This window comes from Microcaecilia unicolor, chromosome 2 (genome assembly GCF_901765095.1).
Source record: "Microcaecilia unicolor chromosome 2, aMicUni1.1, whole genome shotgun sequence".
Taxonomy (NCBI): Eukaryota; Metazoa; Chordata; class Amphibia; order Gymnophiona; family Siphonopidae; genus Microcaecilia; species Microcaecilia unicolor.
The window spans coordinates 209024088-209045572 of record NC_044032.1 but is presented as its reverse complement, the minus strand read 5'-3'; the positions used below and the strand labels follow the sequence as shown (position 1 = coordinate 209045572).

General features: G+C 42.6%; 1 protein-coding gene across 2 annotated transcripts in view; it reads left to right on the top strand.

Annotated features, from left to right (window-relative positions):
* Positions 1–4354: 4354 nt before the first annotated feature.
* The window catches only part of AGTPBP1 (ATP/GTP binding protein 1), a 237825-nt gene continuing 220694 nt past the window's right edge, over positions 4355–21485 (top strand). The window contains exon 1 of one of the 2 annotated variants that reach the window (XM_030193670.1): positions 4355–4448. The gene's annotated coding sequence lies outside the window, so the exon portion shown is untranslated. Of the gene's footprint in view, positions 4466–21485 lie in introns of both variants that reach the window. The other variant, XM_030193671.1, reaches the window with a different exon arrangement.

The window sequence follows — 21485 nt, the reverse complement described above, 5'->3', positions numbered from 1 at the left end:
CACACCCTCAAGATTTTAATAATTAAACTCAATTATGATCACACAAATACCACCTCTTCCAGAACAATCCTGCAAAAAAGCACAAAGTGGTCCCCCAGCAAAAAAGAGGAGGTGGGAGCTCATAACATGACTGAACCTGAGCCTACTTGTTTGGTGTGTGTGGGGGGGGGGGGGGGGGGGGGGGGGGGGGAGGGGGGAGGAAGCAGAAAGGTGAAGTAAAAGAGTTTTGCGTGGGAGATGAGTAGGAGGTGCTTATCTTAGAAGCGATGGGAGTTTGGGTGAAGGAGAGGGTGACTTGGTGAGAAGTGAAGAATAAAAACATAAAAAGAATCAATTTAGCGGTGGTGGAATTATTGACTGGCTTTGAGGAACTTCACTGGAAAGCTGTGATTCAGGTCAAGATGGTAGTAGCAGGAAGTTGCAGCTGTTTTGATCTGAGGGACACGGTGTTACTGAAATTGCAGAATGTGGTGCTTTGAGACATCATGAGGAGAGCTGGAGTCACAATTCAGCTGCCCTTTTGTGAGGGACTGAGTTTATGCTGACTGATTCAGCACTACAATTTAAAGAGATGGTGCACCCTTTTGGTATGTGTGATTCAAAACATAATAAAGAAAGAAAATCAGCATAAGCTGAAGAAGAGGAACGTTGATTACATGTGTGGGATAGTTAAATTTGTTGAAGGGTGTATTGGAGGATTGTTTGGGGGGCTGTGAAGAATGAAACTGACTTGATGCTGCCACACAAGAGGGGTAGGGATGGGAAGTGGATGAGGGGGATGGAAAATGAGTTGCCAAGATGCTGGAGTGATATATTGAGATGAGCAGGGACAGGCAGGTGTCAAGAGGTGGTGGGGGAAGAAAGGGACAATGGGAGGGGTATGGGAAAGACTCTGAATAGCGGGATGGGCAATAAAATAAAGGTAAGGGGATAGAAACACAGAAAAATGTAGGAAGATAAAGACCATATAGCCTATCTAGTCTGCCCATCCATGGCATCTACTCTCCCTATCACTCCCTTAGAGATCCTAAGTACTTATCCCAAACTCTCTTGAATTCAGATATTGATTTCATCTTTACCACTTCCACTGAAAGGCCGTTCAACGAATTCACCACCCTTGCCGTGAAAAAGTATTCCTTCAAGCTACTTCTGAGTCTATCCCCTTTCACAATCATCTTATGCCCCCTCGTTCCTGAGCTTCCTTTCCACTGAGACTTGCTTCCTGTGCACTTATGCTGTGTAGGTATTTAAATGTCTCTATCCTATCGTTAGTCTTCTGCCTTTCTTCCAAAGTACACAAATTGAGATTTTTTAGTCTGTTCCCATATGCTTTATGAAGACCTCTGACCACTTTAGTAGCTGCCCTCTGGACCGATTCCAACCTATTTATATCTTTTTGAAGATGCGGTCTCCAGAATTTTACAAAATATTCTAAATGAGGTGTCACCAAAGTCTTATAAAAGGGGCATCATCACCTCCTGTCCCTATTGCCCAAGCATCCTTCTAGCTTTTGCCGTCGCCTTTTCTACCTGTTTGGCCACCTTAAGATCATCACATACGATCACACCCAAGTCCCATTCCTCATTCCTCTTTCGTGCATAAAAATTCTTCACCCCCTAAACTGTACTATTTCCTCAGGTTTTGGCAGCCCAAATGCATTTTTTAGCATTAAATCTAAGCTGCCAAATTCCAGACCATTCCTTTAGCTTCGCTCAGGTCTGCTCTATTGCAGATTTTGGTATCATCTGAAAGAGGCAAATCTTACCAGAAAGCCCTTGAACAATATCACTTACAAAAATGTTAAAAAGAACTGACCCAAGAACTGAACCTTGCAACACACCACTGGTAACATCCTTTTCCTCAGAGTGAGTTCCATTTACCACTACCCTCTGTCGCCTTCCACTCAACCAGTTCCTAACCCAGTCAGTCACTTTAGGTCTATACTGAGGACACTCGGTTTATTTATTAGTCGTTTATGTGGAACCATATCAAAGGCTTTGCTAAAATCTAAATACACTACATCTAGCGCTCTCCCTTGATCCAAGTCCTTGGTCACCCAGTTATAAAAATTAATCACATATCTGACAACACCTGCCTCTAGTGAAACCATGTTGCCTCGGGTCCTGTAATTCATTGGACTCAAAAACTTGTACTGTACTCTGTTTTAAAAAGCATTTCCATTAATTTACTTACTGCAGAAGTCAGACTTACCAGCCTTCAGTTTCCACCCTCTTCCTCACTTCCGCTTTTTGTGGAGAGGGACCACATCTGCTCTTCTCCAATAATCCCAACTCTAGAGGAAGGCTGGAAGAGGTAGAGGGCAGGGTTCTAGGGTACCAGACAGCTCTGGTAGTGTTGTGTCTGAGCAGCTTGCAGATGAAAATGCAACAGCATTTACTTCAAATGGTGTCATGAGCAGTGCTGAAATCAGATGAGAATGTCCTAAAGCAGATGGATTTTGAAGAATTGGGTGATCAAGGTCTGTATGATATGGAGTTGCATGGTGGGTCAGGACTGCCTAATATGGGTGGAGCTGGACTTTCTCAGGCTAAGAAAGGGGATGGGGGCTAATGAAATGCTTGTGTGATAAGTTGTTTTAGAGATGTTGGAGGAGGGGTGTGAAGTGGATAGAGTTTGAAAAATGCAGGTGAAGATGAAAAGAGGTTGTGCTGGAATTAGTGTGGGAGTTTGATTGTTTGGAGTCATCAGTATATTCATAATCATCAGCACATAAGGTAAGGGAGCTATACACCTTGGAGCAATTTCTGAAGTCCACTGCAGTGCCCCCTAGGGTGCCCGGTTGGTGTCCTGGCATGTGAGGGGGACAAGTGCACTACGAATGCTGGCTCCTCCCATGACTAAATGGCTTGGATTTGGTCATTTCTGAGATGAGCGTCCTCGGTTTCCATTATTGCCGAAAATCGGGGACGACCATCTCTAAGGATGACCATCTCTAAGGTTGACCTAAATTTTGTGATTTGGGCATCCCCGACCGTATTATTGAAATGAAAGATGGACACCCATCTTGCTTCGATAATACGGGTTTCCCTGCCCCTTCACCGGGACGTCCTGCGATGACGTCCTAAGGAAAACTTGGGCGCCCCCTTCGATTAAGCCCCTCTATGTTACATGAGTCATTCTGAACATGCTAATTACATCATTGTAGGGAATATCCCCCTACTCCAGCTGTGTCATTGGAATGAGACCTCCCTTCCCCCCCCCCAGAATGTTGGATGCATTGCCCAGCAATATTCTTAGCTGTCACATTGAAATTTTCTTCTGAAAATTTGCTTGATAAATAGTGCCTTAGATGAACCCTCAGCTCTGTATACTCTTAATTACCTTTCAGACACCTGCCCCACCCCTTCCCAAGATACTCATGGTCACCATCCATCTCTCTCAGAGCAATCAAATGCAAAACAGGAACCTGTATGTTTCCATATGAATCTGTGTGTGTGTGCGTGTATGCACACACACACACACATATACAATATACATACATGCATACATATACACAGGTCATTTGAAAAATTTTCACCCTCACTACTATGGGTAGCATTACACACTAATGGTTGTTTGAGTGTGTGGCTATCAGAACTTATTTATTATTGCATTCTAAGTGCTGCAGCTCTATGCAAGTCTGCCTATTTGGATTACTGTTCTTCCAAACTGGCTAGATACCAGCCACTTACATTAATTACATTTTAAATTGATAGGCCTTCCTTCATAAATACAAGCTCATAAGGCAATCCTAGGTAGTTCACCAACTTGTCTTGGCTTATTCAGAAGATCCTCCTGGCTTTTAGCCCAATTTCTTAACGTCTGACAGTATGCAGTCTTTCATTACATAATCTGTCATATATCCCAAGGTGCAACAAAGAACTCTTACAATGATTTAAGGTTTGACTACTGCTGCATAACTACATAGCAGATTCCTTGGATCTTCCATATGAATTTTAATTTCCGTTTGGCTTGTTGCTACCTTCTTCCAGATGTCAGATGGTTCAACGCTAGACAGTAGCGAATAAAAAGAGATTGTAGACAGAAGCAGAGAATGTTCAGGCGAAAATATAGAAGAAGGGAATAAAAGGGATACTGACAAGACAGTGGGGGTTGGTGTGAGTGAAAAAGCTAATGAGTTCTTCATCCTAAAGAAGTTGGCAATAAAACTCCTGCTTTTCACTATCCAATTGCCAGGCAATCTCTGATCATTCCGTTTCTCACTTCTCACCACCAGGCACCCATCCACACTCCACACATTGGCCTGATGATGGGCGGTGGGCCATGCCCTGGGGGCGGGGCGTGCGTGCTGATGTCACAGAGGCCGCAGACAGGTTCCTTGGCGTTCGGGAAAGGTTGTCTGGGGATTGTTTGGCGAATGCTGAGCGTTCGGACCGCCGGCGGCTGCCACCAGATCCACGCTGCGGCCGAGAAGAACCAAGTAACCTGTGAGTAGTATGTAATAGTGCGTGCCTCTTCTTGATTTTCCATTTTACGACTCTTGTTAGACATTCCGAATATTTCTACCTTAGTGTTGGGATGTGAAAACTTTAAATTGTATGGTTGTCGCAGTGGTGCAGCCTAAGGGTTCTTTTCTCCCCCCCCCCCCCCCCCCCAGTCCTTCATGCGGGGCTTGGTAGGATTGAGCAGCGGTAGCGACGGAAGGGAGGGAGGGAGGGATCGTACAGGGCAGCTCTAGTATTGGGGTGGGTTAAGGGAGCGATTTGTGGTGGTAGGTTGATGGTTGTGCTTGTGCTTGCTTCGCGTATTCTCGAGATCTGCTACTTCCATGTTTTGACAGCAGTATTCACCCTGTATTTTCGTGCAGATCTATTAGCTAGCTGCTTTCTCTTTGTTTAGTCCCCGATGTCCGGATTCTGTGTGCAGAGGCTGCTGACAGTTTATGAAGGTGAAGTGTTGTCCTTGCAGGGCAGGGGTTCTCCGCTGCAGTCCCTGCAATATTTTTGTCTCCCCTGCACTTGCTACACTATTCTGTATTTCAGCGGTGTCTCCCCACCATCAGCTCAAGGAAAATCAATTAGATTCCATTTTCTAGGGATTTTCGGAGCGAAACTGGAGGGACTTTTTCCCGTAGGTATGTTAAGTACAGACATATGTGAACCTATAGAATATATTGGGTTCCTCTGGAAACTGAATAGGTCTTTTTTGATAGTTCTCTTGAACTTGTTCTGCGTTGTCCTGAAAGCCTTTTTAAAGGGTATGTTTTATTTTCCAAGCAGCAGGCATGAGCGCCTTATCTGAGGTACCCATTCAGCACAAGCCTAGCAGATAACGATGTGCATGCACTTCTAATGGAAGGGTGGGGTGATTCAATTAATCCAAGGGATCCAGAAGCACAGGCAGGAGTTTCTGCAAATGGCTTCGTTTTATCTAACCACTCCGTTAGCCAAGTGCCTTAAGTTTAATCACTGAAGAGGCATTTCCCCTCTATTAGGTTAGAATAATAGATCATGCTATAGCTTTGTCAGTGTACTGATGCAGTTAATAGCATTTTCCTCCCCCCAGAATTCAGTGTAATCCGAAAATGTGAAAAAACTTGGAGTAATGTGTTGAATGTATTGATATTGCTTTTCCTTAAAAATAAATAAAAAAAAAAACCAAAACTGCAGCTAAATGCTTTAAACATGTATTTTTAAGGAGGAAACAGGCCTAGGGTATTTTCACCAAAGATATGTAGTTGTTCCTTATAGTATAAAGGCACTACCAGTAAATGTTGTCTTTAGTACTTCTTGATTTAACTGTGTATTTGAATGTAGTATTATCAGAATTTATATTTGGGGACTGCAGAGTTTTCAAGAAAAGGGTCGAGTGACATTTGAAATCACAGGTAGCATGCCAATGTTGAGACTACATGTTTTACTGTTTTGATGATTTGCATTGTTAGGAAAGGGGGTTTCTAGGTATGTTGTAGATAAGTGTTGAGAGATGAGTACCAGGAAGAAACCTCCATGTCCGTATACAGAGAGCAGAGGTGACCAAGAGAGAAAAACACCCCAGAGAGGTCACCAAGGTCCTTAATAAGTTGACCCAACACGGCACATGTTTAATGTTTTTAGAGACGTGATGCTGGCATTTTTGTCAAAATCCAGCCATGTTGAGCCAGTTTATTAATAAAGGACCTTGCTGACCTCTCTGGGGTGTTCTTTTTTTTTTCTCTTAGCCATCTCTGCTCTTCTGGGTCAGTTAAGTGTTCACATTTTTAGGTTTCTTAGAAGTTGGTAACTTTGCGTTCATCTTTTTCCTGCACCTGCCTTTTGAGATAGAGATGTGGTGCATGTCCTCCTCTCAACCACTCGCTTTTCTCTTTATTCACACCCTCCCCTCTCCTCTCTCTCACCTACCCAGGGGTTGATGCAGTTTAGCTTGTGCTTCAATTTATCTACCCATTGTAGTAATTTAAATAGTATACAAATAGGCCCTGCACAAAAAAATATGCAGTAACATGGGAGAACATATCGGATATATAGGCACACGGGTCTGCACTAGTGTCAACTAGAGATCTTGCACAAGAGCTCCAGTTGATACTAGTGCAGGGCCAACTATCCTTAAGGTGCTTTACCCTTTCCCCTGATGTTGCTGACACCTGTGATTCTCTGAACCCCTGACAACCCAACCTGAAAATTTTCCCTGGGGCCTAAGTGGCTCCGTTACTCCCCTCTCTTAAAAAAATACACTGAGGCTGAATGGACCATCCTCAGCATTTGTAAGCGGATAGGCAGGAATAAGTGGGCCTTGCTTCTGCCTTCCAACTTAGATTTGCATGAGATGAGGGATCTAGGGAACACACTGGGGCCATCGGGAACATTTTTGGGATGGAGGGCCCGGGGGGATGCAGGGGCTTTTTTTTGGTGGTCTGAGGTGGAGTACAGCACTGAACCACCGCCTGTTTCATCTTTGTCACTGCTACAAAATGAGTGTAAGAAAAATAAAAAGTGTAGTTTTTTAAAAAACATAGGAAGCAATTTAATTACCACTGCATTTACCCTTGAGCACAGTGGTTTTACACTGACTTTCCAATGTGTAGTGCATGGGGAAGGGAGGGAGCAATGCAGTAAGATGCATCACCTTCATCTCTAGCTAGTGAGCGTTGGTTTCCCTGCCAGTGATTTTTAGAGTGTGGGTCAGCTAGCTCTTCTCCCATGTATGGGGCCTGGAAGGCATCACTAGCCTTCCTGTTATTGACGTTACACATGGCAAATAATTAAACAGCCTCTTCTTCCATAGACCTGATCAGGCCACAGTGAAAAGCAAACCTCAACATCCGACTCAAACTTGGGTTCTTCTCAGGTGAAATATTTGGTTACAGTGTTCTAAGGTTTGGGGCACTTTCATTAGTCCTTCGGAATCCACTCCCTAAAGCAGTTCAAGTAAAAGATTTGGAGTTTCATGAAGGAGCTAAAGGCCTGATTTGGGAGCAGCCATATGGATAAAACTGTAGAAAGATAAATAAGATCATCTTGGGGGAATTAGATATTAGGTGTGCGTGATAAATTAGTATCAAAACTATAGCACAGGTCTCGGAAGTTGTTTATTAATGGAGTAGCCTAATGGTTACAGCACTGGGTTGGGAACCAGAAGGCCAAGGTTCAAATTCTTTGGCAGCTCTTGTGGCCTTGGGCAAGTGACTTAACCTCTGTGTCTTGTGAGAAGGCCATGGCAAACTGTACCTGTATCATGCCAAGAAAACTTGGGGAGGAGGAGGAGGATCCCCTCTTTGTGTGAGATCACCAGGAGTCAGTTTGACTCCAGGGTACATCTGGATCTGGAGTGAGTCCTTTACCTTTCCACAAAGAGGAATGTTCTAGAGTCCTTGCTCTCATGTTAAACCTAATTATACTATGATATAATGGAGGCTGAACAGATGTCATTCACAGGGTAGCAGGAGTCCCCATTACTTAAATTGGAGAGAACTATAAAAGGGCCTTGCATGCTGGAGCCACAGTTTTCCTTCCACAGTAAAGCAGGAGACATTGAGCCCATAGCCCCAGGATGTATTTGAAATAACTACCTCAGAAGAACTGCAGCTCACCCACTATCTTGGCTCAGCATCAGGCTGACAGGAGGAGGAAAATACAGATATGGGGAGGCCTTTAAGAAAATACAGATCTATGTAACAAGACGGGCCAGTCGGAATAAGAGAAGGAAAAGGGTAAAACAGGTCCGGTCCCTTCTTCTCACTCTTATCTTCCAGGTGTATCCTTACCTGTCTGCCTAGGGGCTTAACATTTTTTGTCCATTTTATGTTTTGTCGCAAGCATACTCCTACTTTGTTTCTTTGGAAGCATACTGCTTTATAGTTAGACCAGAGGTGTTTTATAGTGCGGAGCTAATATAGTCTGCTGGCACTTAAAGTTGCAGTGCTTTGGAGCTACTGCAAGCATCAGAAGAAAGGAAGGGGATGCTGTCTACCTGGATGCCACCAGAGGAAAGGAGAAGAGGCTGCATCTTAACGGGTAGAAGTTAATCAATTTCAATCTTTCAAAAAGTGCAAGTACATGGGACACTCTGTGAAATTACATGGAAATACTTTTAAAACAAATAGGAGAATATATTTTTTTCGCTCAAAAATAGTTAAGCTCTGGAACTTGCTGCCAGAGGATGTTAGTGTATTGGGGTTTTAAAATGGTTTCGACAAGTTCCTGGAGGAAAGGTCCGTAGTCAGTTATTGAGATGGACATGGGGGGAAGCCCCAGGATTGGTAGCATGGAGTGTTAATACTAATTGGGTTTGTTACCTGGATTGGCCACTGTTGGAAGTGGGATACTGGGCTAGATGGACTACTGGTCTGACCCGGTATGACTATTCTTATGTTCTTAAGGATTGTGAACCATTATGTTAAGGAGCTTTGTTGCTTTTAACTTTGTGTTGATTTTTGCCTGACTTTAAAGGAGTACAGATCACTGAATAAGAGTGTTCACTCAAATATTCTTTTATCTATTTGGCCTTTGACCTTTTTTTTAATTTTCCTCCAGTTTAGGCCTTGAGCTGTTTGTCCCTGTCCACCAGAACCCTTTTTATTTTATTATAGGTACATGACTTTGTTGGCCTTTCCTTACTTAGATACAGGCACGCACCACACACAGACACTCTGATGCAGTGCCTTCAGTTCTGTCCTGGACCCCAAGTGACAGGTTTGCTATATTTGTTTAGAAAAAAGTCTTGTGGCAGGTAAAAAAACAAGATGCAGAAAAACAACTGCAAATGATTAATAGGAAAAAAAGAAGCAATGGAATACCAGGTTCCCAATAACCATAAATATTTATTCTATATATAAAAAAAAGATTTAAATAAATTAAGAAGGCAAAACAGGGCAGCCTAGTAGGAGTAAATCAGTCCAGTTGCGATTCAATGTATATAATGTCTCAGCATTCCAGTCTGAATCGGGCATAAATGTTAGTCATTCAAAAACTGGACATGAGTTAAACAATTCCCTTGCACCAAAATGACCATTATAAGAACCACAGCATACAAGGAAGGAGGAAAAAGGGAAAAAAAATTTAAAAAGCCATAATATATATTTTAAGATCTAAAGGATCACAATAGTTCACGATAATCCAACAAGCTGCAAGATGCATTGACCTACAAAAATCCCATAGCAGGCCTTTTGGAAGTTAGTGTACCTTTTCCAGCAATAGTGTATTAACTACTTATACTGATTTTTGATTGTATGAACGATGTCTTAGTAAAAATTCAAGAATGTGTTAGAGCCTCAATTTCTAAACCGCGCTAGTGATTCTCGGCGCGGTAAATGCACTGCAGCCCATTCTGGGCTGCATTATATTTGCCACACGGGAGTTGCTAGCATGATTTAGTAAAAGAAAATGGAGCTACTTTTCATCTTTTTTCAGCTTAATAAGGTTAAAATCAAAGTACCTTCTTGTGACAGTGGAAACAACTTTCCTTTGGAATCCTCTATCCCAGTCTTTCTATGGACTTCCAGATTAAGAAATGTAGTTGAGAAAGTGTTTTTCCAACTTGGACAACTTTGATGTGTTGGGCACTTTTTCTTTCCTTATCAGTTGAAGAAAGCTATGCAGGCAGTAATGTTTATATTACGTAGTTATTTATAGCAGTATTTATATCCCACATTTTCCAAACATGTTTGGTTTGATGTGGCTTACAAAATTTAGTTGTTGTGATGAGAATTACATTTTAATAGCATAGATGGGGTATAATGAGAGGGGGAATTGAATTTTAGAAAGTTTATAGCAAAATGATGTAGGGAATTGAAAGAGAGGTAGGTCTTGGTTAGGAAGAGATGGTAGATGGAGGGAGGGGGAAGGTCAGGTAGCTTGTTCGTTTTTGTTGTCCGTTTTTAGGAACGTTTTGAATAGGTAGGTTTTGAGGTGTTTCCGAAAGTTGATGTAGGGTGTTAAGGACCTTAGTGATTTTGGGAGAGCATTCCACTGCTTGAAGCTTTGGTAGGCGAAGTTCGCTGTGTGAACGGATTTGTAGATAAGCTTTTGACATGTGGGATAGTGAAGGGTCAGGTAATTCCTTGCCTCCTTTAGAGTGTTCTTGAAAGGAAGGATGATCATGTCGGATAGGTATTCAGGTGCATCACTGTGGATTATGAGCCGGACCATGGTGCACAGTTTAAAGGTTATGCAGGCTTTGATTGGGAGCCAGTGGGGTGCTTGATAACTTTTGCTATCTTTTATACTTGCTTAAGAGACTCTTCAGACATTACAAAACACTGCTGCTAGGCTATTGTTAAAGGCCAGAAAATTTGATAGAGCTACCCCTTTCCTCATGGAATTACATTGGCTCTCTATGCTTGTTGCATTTTCAAACTTTGATATACAAAATATTATTTGGCTTGGCTCCATTTTATTTAACCTGTTTAATACCCCTCATTTCCTCCAAATGAGTGACCAAAAAGTATTACTAATGTGCTATTTTCTTCTTCAGCAAAAGGGATGCTATTTCTAAGTCAATATTTGACTCTTCACTTCCTTACAAAGCAGCAATCTGTTGGAGTTCTCTCTCTGTCTCCCAGGATTAAACTGGAAACTAATTATTTAGTATTTGGAAAGAATTAGTTTAAATATGTTTATTATCAAAATAGTAAAACAACTATTACAATAGGTGCAAAGAACAAAATGCTCTTTTTACCACAATGAGAAACAAGTAAATTGCGTTTACAAAATCCCCTCTTCTCCAAATCCAGCTAGAACTTCTCTCTCCCCCCCCCCAGTTCCCCCCCATCTCCTCAGAAACATAGGTCTACCCTTTCCTCTCAAACCCCCCAAACAAATATACATCAGAATAGGAGCAACCAATATGAGCAGTAAGACTGTCACAAGATCAGATGGAGAGTGGAGGAGTAGCCTAGTGGTTATTGCAGCAGATTTTGTGATCCTGGGGAACTGGGTTTGATTCCCACTGCAGCTCCTTGTGACTCTGGGCAAGTCACCTATCTGGGTTTCTCTCTGGACCAGATAGTATACATCCGTACTGAAAACTCAAAACTGAAATTGTGGATCCACTATTGGTAATTGGTAACATCATTAAAATCCGTCTACAGTACCTGAAGATTGGAAGGTAGCCAACATAACCCCAATTTTTAAAAAGGATTCACGAAACTACAGACTGGTAAAGCCTGATGTCAGTGCCAGGCAGAACGGTAGAAGCTATATGATAAAGAACAAAATGACTGAACGCATAGACAAATATGGTATGAGACGGTCAACATGGATTCTGCCAAGGTAAGTCGTCATTCTCCGTGACAGGATAAATGCAGCGCTGTGTCCTCCCATTGAGGTAGGAATGAAACCAGTTTAATGCATTGCCAGACTTTCTGCAAGCCTTTAAATGATCCACATCAAATGCAGCAGATATGTTCCAACAGTATGAGAAAATAACTGGAACAGTGATCCAACCCTTGTCTATTTAGATCAGTCATTGACAGCAGAGCCAACTCTGTACTGTGGTCCCTACAGAAGCCAAACTGAAAGGGATCCAGTACATCAGCTCATTGTAAATTTCGAATATTGACTTAAAAACAGTTGTTTTCAATCAATTTAGCCAGCATTGGTAATGAGGAAATCAGCCTATAATTATTAGGGCTTGCAGTATCCAAGCTCTTTTTTATTTATTTATTTATATAACAGTCTATACAGTTGCAACCTTAAATACTGATGGTAATGACCTTCGCTTTAAGCCATTAGTCCTGGTAGCAACTTTTGCTCCAGCTGCATGCAGTACCGCAGGTGAACAGATGATATCTCAAGAGGCAATCATCAGATGCAAAGAACTAACCTCGACCTCATTCATCTCTCTAAAATCACTCCATCTTTCATTACCTACCACAAGTTTTTTTTTTTTTTTTTTTTCCAGCAAGGAGAAAAGAATCAAAACCCGATACTAGCTTTTTAACGCCTTCAATAAAAGAAAACACTAGGAGTCTCGGGCTTGATAGGAACAAGAATATTAGACTGCTGTTTCTGCACCAGTTGCTTCATTACTCCATATAACTCCTTTGGCCTATTCAACCCCTCACTGATTCTCCCACGGTAAGTTGGTTCGTACGTTTATCGGACCTCAGCCAGTTCAATGAAGCCCATCTTCCTCCTAGACTTAGGGACTTAGGATGGGTAAACTTTCATAGCCAAATGGGTGAAGACAATGAGGTTCTGACGTTTTATTTTTGGCGTGATGGAAGTGTCATGCTCTTGCTGACATCTATAGGTACGAGCTTTTAACACCACAGGCTGGTTGTGGCTTCCTGGATACAGTTTGCCCACCTCTGTGTTAGGTGGTGACTAGGACATTCCTTGATCAGATGGTTGGCTGCTTTCTTTCCCCATGTTCATAGGCTTCTTTCCCCATGTTCATAGGCTGCTGGGTTCTCACTATACCATGTCAATGTTAGCAAAATTTTGTAAACTAATGTGACTTGCAAAATCACAGCTGTCTTCCTTGGTTGGTGAAGAACATGTTTTATTTTCTTTACAAAAATGTTTTGCTTGTTCCTTGTTATCACCTTTTATAGAGTGTAAGTGTATCCTATATTGGGTACCTGTAAGGAGTTGAAAATTGGGTCTAAATGGGACCCAAACTAACTATTTAGAAAAGTGCGTTATATGTATGAAAATACAAATAATGTTGGACTTTAGAAGACATACTTACTTTTTCTATAGTAGGTGGAGCCATTCAAGTACATTATTCGTGGTGGTAAAACAGATTTTATTTCCATTTCATTAAAAATGTTTTTTTCTTAAGCATTCTTTTGTAAAAGAGAAACAAATCATAACACATGACCAGCTTGTGTTAGACTGCCTATCTGTGCCTGTGCAGTTTTATCCAACTTCCTTCTGAAGTTGCTGTATCTTGAGTTCCCCTGAAGATGCCGTTTGACTGGCGAAACATGGCCCATGTAGGGAACTGGGGAAGTTGTGTTGTCTTTATTGGATGTTTTGAATGAAGAAGTTTTGCACTATATAAAAAAAAGTTATACACTAACCAGGAATCTGCATGAAACGACTTATACACACCACTGACTGCATCAAACCCACTGATTAAGTTAAGTAACAGCGCTAAATAATTTGCATTAGCAAATTTTTTTGGTTTACTTTGAAGATTTGATTGAGCTATAACTTATCAGGAGGAGGCAGGGTGTGCTATGATGTATGGAAAGGTGCTAGAACATCTCAGTTCCTGAGTTTAAGTGTAGACACCTAAAACTGAGCACATATCATAAAAAATGTTTTAATTTTTTTTCATTGCTTGTATATTTAAAATTTGAGTTAAAATTGGAGTTTCTGATTTCTACTTATATTCATATATAAGAAACTTGACTTTTAAGAATACCCAGTGTATATACTCAGTTTTATCCATTTGCCATATGGAGGTACTATGAGCTGCAGTTAGTGTAAGACTGTTAGTTATGCTGCCTTCTTGCATCTAGTACAGTGAATGTAGTGTAATTATGTTGCACTCCTTCACTTTGTTCAGTCTCTCTTCCTACTACTATGGCAGTTCCAGTGCTTTTAGAAACTGCCCTGAGATACAATGGCACTTCTCTGTGTAGGCTGTGTGACTTGTTCCTTGTGATCAAAACAATAGTTGTGTAGCTTTTCTATTTAGCTTTGCTCATCCCTGTGCATTCTTTTGACCATGTTTCCAGCTGCTACATCTCTCCCCCCCCCCAGTAATGTCTAAATGCTCTTGTTTAAAAGCGAGGAAGAGGGAAACCAAAATACACTCGCACAAGGAGCCTTCAAAATAGGGGATGTCAACTCAAATTATTGGACAAACACGACTTGGTCCGTGTTTTGGCAAAATTGCCTGCGTTAGAGTCTTAATAGTACACAATGCCACAAGATGTATAAAATTTCAGTGAGGTACAAATGTTTCTCTGCCGGTCTCTGGTCAAGTAGTGATGCGGTTATGTTGGCAAATCAAATATCCAGCAGCATTTGTGATTTACATTTGGTGTCTTGGCGTCTTCTGATTGATTAGTGTGTTGCAATTTTATGCCTATTGTGGAGGCTTCTAGTGCTTTTGTTTTTTTCGCTAAAAGAAAGGAATAACCAAAAGTGGCTGAGTGCTTTTAAATGAAATCTTTCCAGGGTGGCCCATGTAGAAGACCTGGATTTGATTCCAAGGTTGAATTTCTGCACATTGGGATGGTGTGGTGGAGGGAATCTTGGCTGTTGCATATTTTTGAGATGTAATGCTCAGACTTGATGAATTCTCATACGTTCTAGGCTCTAGAAGAAGATTAGTCTGTAGGTCCAGGGCAGTGGCGTAGGAAGGGGGGGTGGTCCCGAGACAGAGAGAGCAGTGAACCATCGCGGAGCTGACATACCCCAGCAACGTGCAGTCGGGGCGGATCGGCCCTCCTGCCCGTCCCTCGCCGCAGGTATGCGCTCCAGCGGGAGGAGGGTGCGCAGTGCTGCACCCGGGGGGGGGGTGCGAAGCGGCGACCCACCCCGGGTGTCAGCTCCCCTCGCTACAGCTCTGGTCCAGGGTCATTGCTGTAATGAGGCTGAGGAGTTCATAAAATGGAGTAAAATCCTACATAGTTGTAATCGGAGGCTTAGGGCTTCAGATTTCATTTGAGGTTGGTTCCAGTTGAGGAGGAGGCACAGATGAGCAGGTGAAATTGTTGAACCACATAACAAAAAAAAGAAGCGTACCACTGCAGATGGCAACTTAAACATGAAAATGTTAAATAACAGATGAGGAGCACTCATTAGAGTGCACTTTTCAAAATATGGTATAATGCATTGAGTAATTTTTTTTAAAGTATGATATTTAACTACACATGTCCCCCCCCTAAGCGGTGTGGCAGTGCCATCCTAGCCCATTCAAAGTGAATGGGCTGTGTCGGCATTAGTGCAAGTCAGCTGCTAGCATGGCTTAGTAAATGGGGGGGGGGTTACTCTTTCATTTTGTGTTTTCAAACTTCTATGTCAAAACTTATTTTGCTTACCTAGCAGGGATTTAGTGAGCTTCAGCAGTCCACCAGGTGTGTTTATTTCAATTTGTCCTGTAAACTTTAACTGTAGGGGAGAGATGCTTTGAAAAAAATGTTAAAATTTGCTCTTAAATACTGTTCACTAAGCCATTTGGCAATGCCGACAGCCCATACAAAGTGAATGGGCTGTGTCGGCATTAGCGTACAGCAGCTGCTAGTGCGGCTTAGTAAATAGGGAGGTTATTTTTAAATTGTCCTTTTAATTTTCCTTGCCTGAGAAACTTCTAGGATGAAGCCCTAATGGCACCCTTAGGCTTGTAGCATTCTATTGTTTCTACCTTAATTTCATGCAGTTTTATACAAAATCTAAGTGTCACGTCCCATACCGTAACTCTGGCAGCCTTCTTGGGTGGCGCAGTGTTCTTGCCATTGGACTGACATGGCGCTGCATGTCGGAACTCCTGCGGGTCCCGCTGTTTGTACCGGCGCTCGTCGGGGTGTTCCTGGGCAGCGTGGTCCTGATGCTCCGTCCTGACTCTTGTCCCACCGAGAATGGCTGCTCACACAGCTTGCTTCCTTGACTCCTGCCCTGGGCTGTTTCTTTGACTGTTGGCTGCTCTCCTATTGGGCAGCTGGTTATTTTTCCTTCTCTTCGCCCTAAGGCTGCTTTCCCTTTCCCTGCTGGCTTCTGCTGATGTCAGATGCCAGCACTATTTCAGCTGATCTTCCTGTTCCACTTGTTGCTTCGGCTTCTACTTTGGTAGGTTGCTCCAGTGTTCTTGTGTGTTATCTCTCCATCTAGTCTCTGACCCCTTCCTACCAACCCAGCGCTTACCTTGACTACCCTTTGTGCCTGCTGCCTGCCTACCGACCCAACGCATACCTTGGCTACTCTTCGTGCCTGCTGCCTGCCTACCTACCGACCCAGTGCTTACCTTGACTACCCTTTGTGCCTGCTGCCTGCCTACCGACCCAACGCATACCTTGGCTACTCTTCGTGCCTGCTGCCTGCCTACCTACCGACCCAGTGCTTACCTTGACTACCCTTCGTGCCTGCTGCCTGCCTACCGACCCAGCGCATACCTTGACTACTCTTTGTGTTTGCCGCCTGCCACTGGCCTTTTGGGCTCGATCAGTTCCCTGATTCCATAAGCCCTGCCGGCTGCCCGCACCTAGGGGCTCATCCTCTGGGGAATGGCGGTCACTGCGGGTGAAGTCTCAGGGTTGCCCAACCGCCGAGTCAGGACCCGGGCCTCCTCGTCTTTAGGGCACGTCAGTGTTCTACTCGGCATAAAGACTCACTAGTTTGATGCTAAACTCTGGTGAAAGTAGAAACTTGCGCATAGATTTGGTAGGAAATTCAAAGGCATTCCTGTCATGTATGGTGGCCAGTACTTTGATATAACCTTCTGAACTGAAAATTCACTGCAGAGAAGACATTTTTGAGCTGGCCTCTGGCACAATGCTGCTGTGATCTGGAAGATGCCAGTTGCCAGAGCACAATGGAGAGATGATGCAGTCAAGTCTAGAGAATGAGAAATTGGCAGCTGTTCCTTTGTGGTCATCTGTACTGGAGTGCACTTTACAAGCTAATCCTGAGCTGTTTGGGCTTGCCATTAAGGGAAAGACAGCAGGAGAAAGAGCAAAGGACAAAACTGGGGTACTGAGAGAGAGGGAATTCTTATTTTAATTAGCTGCTTGCAAACTATGGCATTAGTGCTAATTAATTATTTAGAGGTAAAGGCTTCTAATCACATTAAAGCTTTTAAGCGGCCTCTGCTTCCTTTTCTTCTGCTTTACCATATTGCTGCTCTTTGAGATTTGCAATTTAAATGTCGACAGTTTCTTTTGCTAGCATTACAGCACATGATTATATTTACGGGATTTTTTTCTTTGTATATTTAATCTGCCTTTCCCTGTTCATTGTTTAATCATGTTTTCCCTTCTATTGGGATTTGTGCTTCTAGTCACCCTTGTCCATAATACAAGTCAAGTACATTTCTTCTTGCTGCTGACTGGTATTTAATCCTCATCTGTTCCCCCCCCCCCCCCCCCCCGCTCCCATGGTCCTTTTTTCTACCATCTGTGTCTCCAATATCTACTTGTTAATGTAATCTTACCTTTCCACACTTTCAAACCATAAGTCATCTTTTTCCTCCTCTCTGCAGTCTATCTTCATCTTTTTCCTAGCTTATATATTAGCTATGCTTGTACATGTACCTTTACATATGCTTACTGTAACTTTTTCTGATCTGAGGCAATTTGGTGAGTGAGTAGATAGGAAGGCCTGAATATATATACCCTGGAGGAGAGGAGGGACAGGGGAGATAAGATACAGATATTAAATACTTGAAAGCTATTAATAAACCTCTTCCAGACAGCTGTAGAATTAAAGGACATGAAATGAAGCTACAAAAAGGTAAATTTGCAATATCGGGAAATACTTTTTCCCAGAAAGGGTGGTGAGGACAAAAGCAGTGATGGAATTTGAGAGAGGCTAGGATAACTATAGAAGATCCCTATATAACAAGAGGGTGGAGTCAAAGAAAAACTTAAATTACTTTCACACCTCCTCCTGGGATACTGAAAAACCTCAAAAATGAAACGATCTACCACTGGCAATCATTAAAATCTGTCTACTGTACCTGAAGATTGGAAGGTGGCCAACATAACGCCAATTTTTAAAAAGGATCCAGGAAACTACAGACTGCTAAGCTTCATATCAGTGTTGGGCAAAATGATAGAAACCATATTATAAAGACAAAAAATTACTGAACAGACAGACGTGGTATAATGAGACAGTCAATGTGGATTCAGCCGAGGTAAGTCCTCACTTTCTGTAGCAGGGTGAATGCTTTGCTGCATTTTGCTAACACTGCTTGCTAGCACTTAAGCCAGCTTGCCTACAATAGGGCAAGACTTTGGTACCATAGTCTCGGGTGACTTGCTTGGATTTCATGGGGCCTACTTGGTAAGCTGGCTGAGGAGAAAGCAGCAAGATGAAAATGTATCTACTGCATTCTTCCTGCAGTGGAGAGCAGTCTGTTTCAACACATATTATCACAACCATAGTCAGGGGAACACAAAATGCTTCCCCAAATACTTTCCAATCTTACAAAACAGTGATAAAATCCATCATCAAAGAGAGCAGATAGTCTAATGGGAGATGGAGAAAAAGAAGTTGAGGGACAGGAACATTGAAGGAGGAGAATGAGCAAGGAGGGGTAATTATAGGAAAAAGAGGAAAGGGGGACATCCAAAATGGCGGTGGGCTAGTAAAGCTGACCTGTAAGAGCTTCAGATTTGTTCGTTTCTTGTGGTGGGGTTTGCTTTTTTTTTACCCTCCCTCTTGTCCATGAATAAAGTTTGGGTCTTCCTCCCTGACCTATTTGTGTACAACTTCACTCCAGGTGACACTGGATTTTTTTCTTATGGTGAGGAACAAGAGCTGTTAGGATCCCAACACTGGTGCCCTTACAGTGCCAGACATTGAGAACGTGGAAGTTCTGGAGCATTGCGGTCTCTTCCCTCCCCTCCCCCCCAGATATGGAAGCAATACTGCTTGGAGGCTGGTTTGGGGTGGGGGTGCTGTAGTGATATCCTGTGGTGGTTTTGGCAAATGGAACAGTGTTGGTAACTTCAGGTGCTGTGCTTCATAGTGAAATTTGAAGCAGCACCTGAGAAGTCTTGAAGGAAACTAAGCTGTTCCAGATTTGAAGAGTTAAGGTTGGAGATCTCTTATCAGTGAGAATGAGCAGTCCTTTCCCTTCCATAACCTTGGAAGCTCTTTGGCAAGCAATTGCTTTGATAGAGAAATCATTGTTATCTTGTATACATCAACTTCTGGAGTTACTACTGAACTTGGAAACAAATGTTAATGCAGAGAACAGATTCCAGAGTAGATGCCCTATTGAATAAAGTGGTGTAAGTCAGAAAAGGTGTGGTGGTCCTAGAAAAATATCCTAGGCTTTCAGTCAAGGTAATAGACTTATTTTCTACTTTTTCAATTTCCCCATGGTTCAATCAGATGAGCCAGATTAGGAAGCTCTTTATCAAGACATTGGGGATTCCAATGGAACATATGCTCTCTACAATGTGTTTTTTTTTTATTTGACATCTAAGAGGAGAGAGGAAGAAGATGCTTTAGAAATAATTTTTATCTGTCTTTGGAGACCACTTGGATTTCAGTAGCTATCTTATTAAAAATAATGTAATACCTTTTTATTGTACTAACTTAATTCATTTTTGATGAGCTTTCAGAGTCAAAAATCACCTTCTTTACATCAAGTCACTGTGAGCAAAAGATGGCAAAGACAATGTATAAGTGAAAAGCAATCCAATTGAAGTCTCTGAAACAGAAAAATAGTGGGTCTGGCTCTATATGCTTCCAGTTGACTTTGGTTGTGATCTTTGCTTTAGAGTATGGCAGGGATTGGATACTGAAATTGTATTTCCATCATAAAAAATGATTTATTTTTAGGAAAGAATTAGTAATTTTGTGATTTATCTAAAGTATTGCAAAAGAAGGAAAGAATTTTAACAGCTTAGAGCTAATGCCTTGGCAGAAGCTTTCTTTCTGTTGTATTTTCCTTGTAAATGTTTAAATTTTGATTATGATGAACAGTGTAAGATGTTGATGCTAAATGTCACTGTGGAATAGTTTCATAATGGGGGAGGGGGTAATCAGAAGCTGAATAAAATATATACTGTTAGCAATCAGCCTTTATTGCTTATGGTTTGATTATTTACTTGGAATATTTCACTTTTTTTCTTTATGGCACTTGGATTGGCCTTGTTCCTTTTGCGAGCTGGCATTGTATGCAGAATGTTACTTGATTTTATTTCTATACTAGTAAAAAAGGCCCGTTTCCGAAACCAATGAAACGGGCGCTAGCATGTGTTTTTTTTTTTTGTGTGTGTGTGTCAGAGTTATTTTGTGTGTGTGTGAGGGTGCGGTGTGTGTGTGCAGGTTGTTGATGTGTGGTTTTTTTTTGTTTTTTGGGTTGGGGGATGTGCTATACTGGCAAAGTGGGTTGGATTGGTGTGTGGCTTTGAGGGTGTGTTTCTGTTGTATTGTGTGTGGTTTTGTTTGTCAAGGAGGTTTGTGGAGGGGGTCTTTCTGTTGGTGAAATGTAAATGTGGTTGTAGGGGGGATCAGCCTTTGTTGAGTTTTTTTTTTTTTTTTTTCATGTTTTTTTTTTTTGTGTTGTGCTGAGGCAGCAGTGTTGTTTTAGATGGGCGGAAGGTAGAGGAGCACGTTCTTTGTCTGTCTGTATTTTTTGGCCATTTCAGGGCTGCTGTAGGAGAATGCTGGAAGAGAAATGTGCTGTTGGAAGCAGCGCCATCTTTTTCCATTGGGCTGGGGTTCTGGGCATCCTGGAGGTGGGTGACTGCTTGCCAGAGGACGGGGATGGTTGTTTTAAGTTGGCGGAAGGGAGAAGAGCACGGTCTCGGGCCGTCGGGGGGTGATCCGGTATGTTTGGTCCATTTCAGGCCGGCTGCAGGGGAATGCTGGAACATTTATGCGCTGCAGGAATCAGCGCCGTCTTTTTCCGGGTGCTCAGGGAATCCCCGAGGTGGGAGACAGCTTGCCTGAGGCTGGGGATGGTTGGGCACGTCCTTGGCCGCTTCGGTAAAAGGGGAAGAGGAAGGAGGTGGGGAGTTACCTGCAGCCGCCTGAGAAACCATGTATTCTTTGTTTGTTTTGTATTATTAGTTTGCATTTCTGTTGAAGAAAGAGTGGATGCCTTTCGAATGATGGAGGTGGTCTCATATTCCGCCAGAACTGATATACTCATATCACCCCTCTCCTCAGGTCACTTCACTGGCTTCCGATCAGATACCGCATTCAATTCAAGCTTCTCCTTCTTACCTACAAATGCACTCAGTCTGCTGCCCCTCACTATCTTTCTACCCTCATCTCCCCTTACGTTCCCGCCCGTAACCTCCGTTCACAGGATAAATCCCTCCTCTCAGTACCCTTCTCCACCACCGCCAACTCCAGGCTCCGCTCATTCTGCCTCGCCTCACCCTATGCTTG